At 34.5% G+C, this 11,654-nt stretch overlaps 1 long non-coding RNA gene across 9 annotated transcripts; it reads left to right on the top strand.

Annotated features, from left to right (window-relative positions):
- Positions 1-7,286: 7,286 nt before the first annotated feature.
- On the top strand, positions 7,287-11,362 carry LOC107838862. 9 transcript variants are annotated; one of them, XR_001664807.2, is made up of 7 exons: positions 7,288-7,459; positions 7,889-7,974; positions 8,346-8,537; positions 8,775-9,000; positions 9,136-9,933; positions 10,391-10,512; positions 11,051-11,362. It is a non-coding gene; the product is annotated as an uncharacterized LOC107838862 (long non-coding RNA). The 9 variants fall into 9 exon arrangements; XR_007044131.1 differs by having other exon boundaries at positions 7,289-7,489; positions 8,864-9,000; XR_007044128.1 differs by having other exon boundaries at positions 7,287-7,459; positions 7,889-8,537; positions 8,864-9,000.
- The last annotated feature ends 292 nt before the right edge of the window (positions 11,363-11,654 follow it).

Below are 11,654 nucleotides of genomic sequence, written 5' to 3'. Positions count from 1 at the left end.
ACTCGTTTAGCCACAGCTTGAGTCCATGCACCTATAATATATATACTTATGGAAAATGTGATATTGATGATGAGCGAGAAATAATGGAAATATAATCTACCTTGCTTTTCTTTTCATGTTTATTTACTTTAGCCTTTATTGGGCTTTTTATGTACTTTAGCTTTCATAGGGCATAAACTTTACTCTAGCCCATATAGGGTCGCTCTCTATTATTGATATTTATTTGAATATTATGATGGTATGATGTTTCCCATCATTGTCGGGGGATATTGTGATGATGTGATGATGACATACAAGGCCAAAGGATATTATGATGATGTGATGATACTCGACAAGGACGAATGATATTATGATAATGTGACTATGATCACCAAGGCCGTAGTATATTAAGGTAATGTGATCATACTCGACAAGGACAGAGGATATTATGATAATGTGAAGATGCTCGATAAGGTTGAAAAATATTATAATGATGTGATGATGTCCGGCAAGGACGTAGGATATGAAGATGATATTATTACCCGAAAAGGCCGGAGGATGATTATATTTATTTTGTACCTTTCATACATTCTTTCATGTACATCGCCTACCACCAGTATTAGCCAATGCCAATCAATTGGTATAGGACGGCAATGTAGATATTAGTGATAACTTTTCCTTGTGTTGTTGTATGTTGATTAAACCTTTTAAGCCTGGGACAATAGGGGCGCACACAGGCTCATCTAGGTATTTGGTTGGTCAAAATAATCAGTTACTTGCGTTGTTACTGACATTGTTATTCTTATTGATAATATCAATGTGATAATCATTATTATTAATAGTTTATGATAGATTGGCTTTTATTTGGTATCGATGTTTGAGGTATGTTTCCAGCCTTTTCTATCTTGCGATTGCATTATTATGCATGTTTATTTTATGTATAGACATATGGAATAGAATCCTTGAGTATGATTGTATTAAATCCTTATAGGATTATAATGAGGCATTAAAATGAAGACATTATTATTTAGGTTATGCTTTAAGTTGACCTTATATTTATATATATGTATGTCTAGCTATATATAACTAGGGTATTCCCATATATCCCTTCCTTCATTTGTTTATATTGTATATTCATTTTTTGGGCTTGTATATTACTATAGAATCTTCTTTCATCCTTTATTTATATATCGGCCAGGGATACACAATATAATGTTGAGATTTCTAAGTATGGATAGAATTGGATAGTTCATCCGTGATATTTTCTTAGCCTTAGTATATTAGTTTCTTGGATATGAATAGGATAGTTTATCCTCATTATCTCGTTGGCTGTCATATATTACTGTTGAACATTAAGTATAGTTTATAATATATTTATATGTTATATTTATCTACTTTATCTTTAGAGCACAGTTGGTAGTTGCCTACTAAGTACCATTAGTTTTGTACTCACACCATACTTTTGCAGCATGTAGATCATAGTACAGGTCATCGTCGTTGATGTGTGCATCGTGTAGAGCAGCTTTTGTTTGGAGACATAGAGTGAGATCCTGACATTCTGAGTATTACCTATCTCTCTTTTATGTAATAGACTATTCTCTATATTATATCAGGAGATAAGTTATATCAGTAGATTCATTTGTTCCTCACTTTGAATTCTTGTTATGTAGAAGCTTTTGTACTGATACAACTAGGTTTTGAGATTCATTTATTTATTTGATCTTTTGTTACATTTATTCTATATGTATTGGGTAATCCATTACTATCCATTCTATACTTTGGGATTTGCTTGCCTACTGGTGGGTTATAGTAACTTCCTTCATAACCTGAGAAATTAGGTCATGACAAATTGGTATCAAATCCTATCAGTGTATTAGTATAAAAGAAAAGTGTTAGTATAGTCCTGCAGAGTAGCATAGATACATCCATAACCTATCTTTGGGATGCTACAATGACATTTTAGTAAATTCACTACTTGACTACTTGTCATGTATTTTTATTGTTGTGAACCTCGAACACATTCTTTGACTCTATTCTATGCCTGATGACTGGTGTAAGATGGGCGACGATGTGGACAAATGGGGATGACACTTCAGCACGTGTTTCTAGAGTTTCATCAAAGCATCGAAATAAAGATTCAAAGATGGATATTAAAGATCTTCAGTGTCAGTCAAAGGATTCAGACAACTTTAGGCACAAGTTGAGCTCTTGACTACTTAAACCACTTGAGGTTCAACATTGGGAATTTGAGTTATGTTGTAGATCCCTTACAGCCATGGATGACATTTGATTCACCGAGAAGTTCCTAGACCGGAGTAGGGTCTATTGGCATTCATCGGGTTTCCATATCAACTTTCTTATAAAAGATTGGATTTTAAGAGTGGGACAACCACATACATTAGAGTAGGACATTGGTACATGGATGTGTTAGAGGACTAGTATTATCACTCTGTTGCATCGGAGCACTTGATAGAAGCTGAGTCCTCCTTCCCTCAGGTTGTTAATTATGTGAGGACCATGGAGAGCACGTGTATGGAGATTGTGTAAATGGCTGCAAGAGGTATTCCAACAGTATAGTTCATTTAGTATTATTTTCGGTACTGAGGATTTTTTTGATTGACGTTAGCTTCACCTACATCCCATCATTGCTATGTGAGTAGTAATCTAGACTAAGAGCAGTTCTCAAATTAGTTTAGATGATCATATTTAGCAAAGTTTCCATCAAACCTGGCAGAGTTTTAGTATGGTTCGTCGAGCCACGACAACCATTCTAGATTATGACGGGCAGTATCTTAAAGTATTTGAGAATCTTATTTTTGTTGTGTCTTGATAGGACACTAGCTTAGAGAGTGTCTCGGATATTAAATAGCTTATAAGACAAAGTTAGCATGTACCTAGAGTTCCTTAGATAGAAAATGATTTTGGTAAGAATGACCATTATAGTAGAGATTGCTTTCAGTGTCAGTTAGACAGTCATTTAGGCTTTTTGACCTCTAGGATTAGAGCTTCAGGCTTGGTTGCTATGACAAAGTGATTGGTTACTAGACTATAAAGTATCCCCCATATGTTATTTCTTGGCATTCAGCTCATTCATACCAACCCCATGATGTTGTGGCATATTAAGTTATAGATAGTGCTCTTGGCACCTCAGTTGATAATTTAGTAAGTCAGTCTAAGTTTGGACCCGTTCAAATTTATTCTCCCTATTCCCGTCAGGTAATTGATTACAAATTTCACTATGATAGGTGTTTTTTTCTTGCATTTATCTTTTATGATGTGTATTGGGGTTTCAATACCCATTGATGATTATATGCCTTGATGAATTTATATTAATAATTTTGTCCCTTATTATCGAATTCATGATAATGTTACTACTCCATGGTTTATTTCGTTTAGTAGTGGATAGAGTAGATTTGTGTTGATATTTTCCCTATGAATGTAGGTTTTGAGTTCGAGTATCATTTATTTTTGCATGTTGGCCTTATTATAGACCTTGAATGGTACATGATATTGATGTTTATTTTGGTACCACCTTTTAAGTTTATTGATATTGACATTGATGTTTCTACTAGTATTACTAATTAAGGTTATTGATATTATTTAATATTATTACTTGATGTAATTGATCCTCATCCACAAGCTATATAGACTAGTATTATCTAGTTAGTATTCTATTTCTTTGTGATCTTATTCGGTGGCTTAATTAGATATAGTCTGATTTGATGATTTCTTTTCCCTAGTACGATGAGGTAAATTATTTCCCTCTTGCTTAGTTGTGTTAGATTGATTTGGGAATTTATTATGGTATCGAAGGTAAGTTGACCTTCTACGGTTCTGTTATGATTCTTGAATCAACGACTTAGTTGCATCTCTCAATTTCTGAGTTTAGGATCCTTAGACTTGCCTTCTGGGTTGCATAGACCGTTTTAGTTGCTTTCCTTTTCTACAGAGCACATTTGTGAGCTTGAACAGTTTTGGGTTCATTCTTCATTATAAATATTTCCTCGCCAGGTAGTGGTTTTGATATTGATATTGAGATATCATCGATTCATCTCATAGGTTTGTTAGATTCATTCTCGTGTGATGGGTTTCCCTTGTTATTAGTATGGATTTTGATGCACCGTTCTCACCGTGATATGGTTTTTGTCTAAAGTAGAGTTAGGAAGTTGGAGACAGGTGATAGTTCCTGTGATCACTTTTTAAATTGGCAAATTGGAAATTCCTTATCCTTAGTTGTTTGATTTTGTTGTGTTGGTCTTGACTTTGACCTTGGTTTTGAGATTATCATATTTCTACTTTGATGATATGATTCTTGAATGGATAAAGTAATGATTTTCGTACTTGGGTGGATTTTGAAAATCCTCATTTTAGAGTTTGTTCGGCCTAATGAGGCTTGGTGGTGTGATTATCCTCAATGATATGTGCTTGTGGCTATTCTTTGCTAAGATAGAGTGTTGTATTGATTGGTTTCATCTTGAGTTGTATTTCTACGAGTTGCTAGAATTTTACCTTCACTAGTGTGATTTGCAACCTTGAGTTTTGAGTATGTTTTGATGGTTCATACCCTCCAGCGGTTACGTAGTGCGTTAACTAAAATTTTGGTCAGTGATTCATCTGTTGGCATTATTTCTATTTTGTGGTAACATTTTGTACCCTCTAGCTGATATAAAGTTGGTTGCTTGCATTTTCAGTCAATTGTTATCCCTACTGTGGCTATTGGTCATAAGATATGTCTCGATTATGGTTTGGTATAATTTATATCGGATATGTCTGATCTAGATACAAAATTTTATTTTAATGGTTGGAAATCATATAGGCTTATTGGTTTATTTTTTACTTGGCGGCTTGGAATAACAATTTTGAAGTTATGATTGAGTTGGAGTATGGCTGCATACCATTCTTTAGGTTTTGTTTAGGTAGTTGAGATCGAGCGATTTAGCATCAGTATTAATATTTAGCTTGGTGTGGTAGAGCTTGCATATAGCTTTCATTTTTGACTTGTCTTAGTTCAGATTTCATTCATACGCATGTTAATCCTAGTCTGTAGTTTCCTATTAGGCCTTCTCGACTTTTGATAGATTATAGTTGATAAGTGCTCAGAGTAGAGACCATGGACTCGATATTGGTTTTGTTAGCGTTGACTTTGAGTGTCAAGTTGTCTTTAGGAATTTCTTGATGATATACTCAGTAGGAGTATTATACTTGAGTTAGATTCAGCATGGCTTCCTTCTCGGTTGATGGGATATCTTGGAGCGGAATATTCAGGGATAAGTATTATACCTTGGACTTCAGATTTTAGTTTGATTTTCATCCGGAATAGTTGTGGCAGTGGGTTGTATTGAATCACTTAATTATCTCTATTTGTATGCCTAGATAGTGCCTAATGAGCTTATTCTCATGTTTTTTGTATGGACATTCAACGGGCCAGCTTTAGTTGCTTGAGTTCTTTGTGATGAGACTGTGTGGAAGAGACTCAGGTATTTTCCCTCCTGGTTTGAAATGGACAAGAGGTGTGGAATGGTAAAGGAAGTGTGTATTCAGATTCGCGAGTCAGTGGAATGACTCATGTCTTGAGTCAAAATTATCTCGGATAAGCTTTTGTTGATATGCAAGACTATCAAGATGATATCAATGTATTATGGTTCAAATTTGCATGCACCAGCCTCTTTAGTTTAGTTGAAGGCCAAATGGTGGTTAAAGTTGAGTTTTTGCTATTTTGAAGTAAAGTGAGGGTGTTGGTTAGAAAAGAGATACTTGTGGTGAAATTCCTTGAAATTGTACTCTCTTTGTTGAGGTTATCTGGGAAGTCATTCTTGAAGCATGTGAGCCCAGTACCTCATCCTTTTAAGCTTTTGAGATACTTTCTATTTGTAGAATTTCGGGGATGAATGTCCTTTTAGTAGTGAATATTGTAATGAGCCTTCAAGCCATTTTTCATACTTCTGCTTATCTTCACCGTTAGGGCTTCTCCAGAGCTGCTCCTAGTTATTTATGACTTGCTGGGATCGACAGTTAAGTTATCAGGCAGTTCGTTTGGATTCTAGAGCCAATTCTCTATTATGAAGTCTTTGCGGGTTCCAAATGGCTACCGAAAAAATTAGTAAAACAATATCGGATTAAAAATCAAACTGCGCTAAAAGATAAAGTATATTGATTTTATGCTAGGTAGATCTTTGATTTGTGCGTTAATGCACCCAACTCATTTCAACCTATTAGTCAAAAAGTGGAAAAATTTGTAGATATTGGTGTGGGTCCCATAATTGGTCTAAACAACCTTGGATAGAAAATTTGACTTCATTAACGCGTTTGGAACATCAAATTTTGTGGGGTTACATAGTTTATTTTTAAATTCGAAGTCCGAATGAGTTCCATAGGTCAAAACAAGGTTTGACTTTGCTGGTGTTTGTGAATAGCGATCGAACTTGGCCTATTGCAATCGTGATAGTGCAATCATGGTCCCTAGGATCGTGATAGCGACTTCCCCATGCCTGGCATGAGTTTATGAGGACCCTATACGTTGTGTTTTGGCCATTTTTGACACATTATTGAGACTTAAAACCCCTATATGAGTGTAATAACTCAAAATTAAGTCTTGTGGATGTCTTGGGAGCTTGATTAATATCTTTTATCGTGATTATCATCTAATTAAGTTAAGATTTCATCACTTTATTAAAGTACTTTTTAGTTTTTGATCCAAAACCCCAATATAGCTTAGGACTTGATTTTAGTATGATTCTTAGTCATGTAAGACCGTTGAGTTGACCTCGGAAACACGTTTTTCATAAATGGGACCCACTTGAGATTTTTGATATCATTTTTTGATTCGACGCGCAATAGTAAAATATGGGTACGTTAGACTCTAATTGATTAGTAGATTATGATTTTGATAGTGTGATGACATTTTTGGATTGTAAAGTGAAAATGGACATTGGTGAATGATGTGAGGTTTTGCAGTTTGGATTTGAGGTAAGCTTCTACCTACTCTTCTTCAAAGATAATGTGTCATATATTGTATGTGAATGTTAAGTTTGATTTTGAGAAGAATGACTTGGTATTGATTATTGAATTTTGGTGATTACACTACAACAAAAAGGTCTATTTAAGACCAACATTTAGGGACCAGAATATAATCTTGTCCCTAAATGTGCAATTTATTGTGAAGGTATAAAATCTGGTCCCAAAATTTTGTTTTACCCGGTCCCTATTGATAATTTGGAGTCTTAGGCCAGAAAAAGAAATACCGCCAAATTTTAATTAAAAAAATCAGAATTTGGTGCAAATGAATAAAACATAAAATGATATTAAAATTCTATTCAGCTTCTCGCTTAAACATACGAACAGAAGAGTTTTTCTCTATAACAATTAACAAAATTAGCCCTAATTTGCATCTCTCAAATTACTCTTCTCGATTCACAGTGATGTGCGCAATTCTCTCATCAATTCGTTGTGATGTGCTCAAATTGATACTCGATTCCCTTTGGTGATCTCTATGTTACTCTATTTTTTCAATGTAATACAGTTTATATTGCCTGTAGATTGGTCATCATGCTTTAGCGATTCCAATGTGTTTTCTTGTATATCCTTGTGCTTGCAGTGTTGGGATGTCCTTTTAGACTTGATTTTGATTGTGTATATCGGATGCTTTGTGATTGAAAACTTGTGGTTCTTCGTTTGTCTTCTCTATAGTATTTGTGGTGAAAGTCTCATTCAAGAGTAGGGAAAAGTGATCGATTCAAGAGTAGGGAAAAGTGATCGATTCTTAATGAACTTTTTATGGTTGTATGTCAATGAACAAAAGGATCCCAGGGGTATTACAACTTGTTTTGTGTTTTCTCGTTATATGTTAATGGGTTGTGTTAGTTTCAATTAATCTGGTGTATTTTTCATTTGGGTTTGGGACAATTTTCAGCATTAGCAGAGAGTAAGAATTCATCACAAAGACAGTCGGCTACATTAAGAACTTATCCGCAACCAAATTTTGGCTTACATATAGAGGTATGGAATAGCTCATCAAGGTAAAATCATGCTGCTACTATTGTGCTGGCTGTATCTAAATTGAAGAAGTGGCATAGACGAATTAATAGGAATACACTCTTGCAAGTGAATGATATAATGAACTGAGCACTGCTTCTTGTTTCTCTATCCTTTTACTCTTCTTTTTGAATTTTACGGGCCATGAAGCCTCATTATTAATTTAAACTATTGGGAAGAATTCAAATTGTTCAAGTTTAGAATTTTTTTTCCAGTGAATTATATAATGAAATAAACACCACTTGTCTGTGTGTGATTTTCTTTTTATTGATAAAGTTATTTATTGTATCAAAAGGTTTGTTATAGACTGTTATTTCTAAAGTCTTTTCTTTTAGGAGGAGAAAGAGGAAGAGGAAGAAGAAGAAGAGCAGGGTAAGATGAAAGATAATTAAAAGGATGTCGCTTTAGAAGAGATGACTCTTGCTACAGCTAAAGAAGCAGAAGAACTAAAGAAAACCAAAACTTTAGATCAGCAAGAGCAGCTTTGTGAGCTTAGTCGTGCAATTGTTGTTTTATCATTGGCTTTCGTAAGTACTTGGCTGGACCTTTTCTTTTGTTCATTGGGTCTTTGCTGATCATTAGGTCTACTGCAGTATTTGTTCAAATTCTTATTATTCAATGATAAATGTAGTACCACAGTAATGAGGATGTTGGATGGTTGTGAGACTAAAATTTCATATGTTACACTTATTTATTCCTTGACTGGTTTCAGTCACCTTGTACTCATGCAATCATTTTTGGGGTTGTTTTTCTACTGTGATCAGAGATTGTTTACAGCATAGGGCGTACGTATGCTGATACAATTAAAATGCTACACATTCAATTTTGAAGCTATTTTTGTATTGATAATTAGAGAAAGAGTTGAACGATAACATGGCGGATAAATGGGGTCTTGAAGGTGAAGAAGAAGCCCGAAAGTCATATAAAGCAACTTCCGAAAAAAAATAGTGACCACACTAAAGAAAGGACTGTGCAACACTTATTAAAAGGGTAAATCTGATTATCCTTAGGAATATTTAGCAACGGGCTTTAAATTTCATACCAATTCTTGATTTCCTTTTTACACTACAGCTTCAACATTCTATGCATGAACTCACATTTCCTCCTGGCTTTACCACTCAATAGGTTGATGAAATGCTCCACAAACTTGAAAAGGAAATTGATGATTATGATGCTACGATTGGTGATCGTTTGCGGTTACTAGACAGGTATGTATAGAGAAACTAGTAATATGGACTACAAATGGCATTTAGATGCTATCCAAAAATCTACAAAGCAGCAGTTCTGAGCAACCTGAACATAGTCTCTATATTTCACCATAATTTAATGACTGTTACGGCCACTGGTCACAATAAAAGAGATAATAATAAGTTTGCATATGAACATTGATGTTTCATATTTCTAATATATAACTGTTCTACCTAGATGTTCATTTGAAATAATTTCAGCATTATAACCTATATCAATCTATAACTGTTCTCATCTACAAGTTCTAAATCATACGGAAGTTTTGGGGTTAGAGAAGTTCTTGCCATTAGCCACTGATGGTTGTTCTGGTACACAAGCCTTTTTCTTAACTTCTAAATATTGTCCATTTGAAGGGAAGCCTTGTAGAAATGGTCCAATTTTTTCTGTGACCTTTAAGTCACGGGTTCGAGCTGGAAAGCAGCCACTAATGCTTGCATTAGGGTAGATTATCTACCCCACACCCCTTGGAGTACAGCCCTTGCCCAAACCCTACTACAGCGATATATTTTGTATGCTAGGCTGCCTTTCGATTCTAAGTTACTGACTATGAATATTCTGCAACTGGAAACAACACTGCTGAAGCAAGAGACATTGCAGCTGTTGGAATTGATGAAAATGGTATTGCATCAGTTGTTCATGGAAGTTCTAATATGCATCAGCCAGAGGATGGCCTAGGTATAATTTTTTAACTTTTCAGTGTCCTTGTGTCATTATCTGTTTCTACTCTCGCAATTAACTAAAGAAAAACTTCATTAGATGTTTAAGGGATGCTTGTCATCAATTTAATTAGATTCAAGAATCATAATACAAATACATGTTGCTAATGTAAATTTCTTTAGCAGACATGTGGAATAACTATGATTTTCCTAAAGAAAGTCTTGCATAAAGAGTAAAGTTACACCCTAGGATGCTGCCATAGCTTGTCTCTTTATAAATGTCTTTGGTGATTGGTAGTTATTTGTTTTTCTCAGTAGTCTTTCATACTGTAACCAACTTCTTTCTCCGGTTGGTTTCTCATTACTTCTTGTTGTAGTGACTCTCAGGGTAAACAATAAGTTGTCTGTGTTTTTCATCTAAATTTGTTTACTCAGGATTGAGATTTATAGATACTATTCTCTTTCTTTCTCTGCAGAAGATGAGCAAACTGATCTTGAAGTTGAACTTATGAGCAAGTATTTGAATTGAGCTTACAACCATCATAAATATATTGATCCACTTGCAGCCAACAGAATTTATTTAAATAGTGGCAGGAAGGTGTGGTAATGTTTGGCATCATAATACTTGACAGTTTATTATTGTGATACTATCAGCTGAAACCGTTCACCCGAACACCTTGATTTTGACTGTCTAACAGGAATTGGTTCTTTAATCTAAGATATAACAATTACTATGGCATTGATATTACATTAATTGGGTCTAATTTTGGATGTTGTTTCAAATTGCAAGCTATGAACCCACATGTTACTATTTGACAGCTTCATCATTGTTAAATTTGTCCGTAGGACTAAGTTAATTTGTACTGAAGACGTCTGTGACATGGAATGTACCTTGAGCATTTCTTGTGATTTCTGGTCTCTGAACCTATATATTAAGACTTCAAAGCTGTTATGGAAATGCATCATTTGTCTGAACAGATGGTTACTAGTGGTGAAATGTTAAAACTTACTGCTTTTATCCTATAAAATATGTAGCATCTTAGGTGGTTTGAGAAAGTATTAATATTTCATATCGACTTTATGATTTCTATCTATTATAGAGTTTTGATTGATGTATCTATTATCCCAACCTGCAGAATAACCAATACCTGAATCTGTATGCAAGATTTGGTGTTATTCCAAGGAAACTTCTTCAGGGAAGGACTGTAGAGGTGCATGGATCTTGTTCAATTATAGATTTTATTAATTTAAATTTTCCATGAGGTTAATTGTATTGATTTCTAGTTATGGTAAGATTTGAATTTGCAAATAGTTGTAATCGTCTTATAGCTACTACATGATGGGACAAGATTGTTCCTTTAGGAATTTCTTAAGATGATATCTGTATTGAAGTCTTATCACAGAAAAAAGGAACTCAATTATCCTTGGCTATATGTATCATATCATCATACCGAGTCCATGTCTATCAACCTTCTTTCAAGCGGTTGATAGAGCTTTCCCTTCACTTTGCTATAGCGCAAAATTTGGCTGGTTTACGGTGCTTCTGCTTTTAACTTTTTCCATTTTTCCATCAGTATCTTTTGGTACTAGTCTAAGTTGTTGCAGTTCCATAATTCATATTATAAAATATGAGCAGTCGGTACGAAAATGATCTAATGTCCGAAAGAGATACCCTTTTTACAGTTGATAGATAGAAAAATAAGATGTTTATTTAGATTAAGATTTTAGGGACTTGTGGAG

This window comes from Capsicum annuum, chromosome 8, assembly GCF_002878395.1.
Source record: "Capsicum annuum cultivar UCD-10X-F1 chromosome 8, UCD10Xv1.1, whole genome shotgun sequence".
Taxonomy (NCBI): Eukaryota; Viridiplantae; Streptophyta; class Magnoliopsida; order Solanales; family Solanaceae; genus Capsicum; species Capsicum annuum.
The sequence above is the reverse complement of the archived record's forward strand: the minus strand, read 5'-3'. Positions and strand labels throughout refer to the sequence as shown.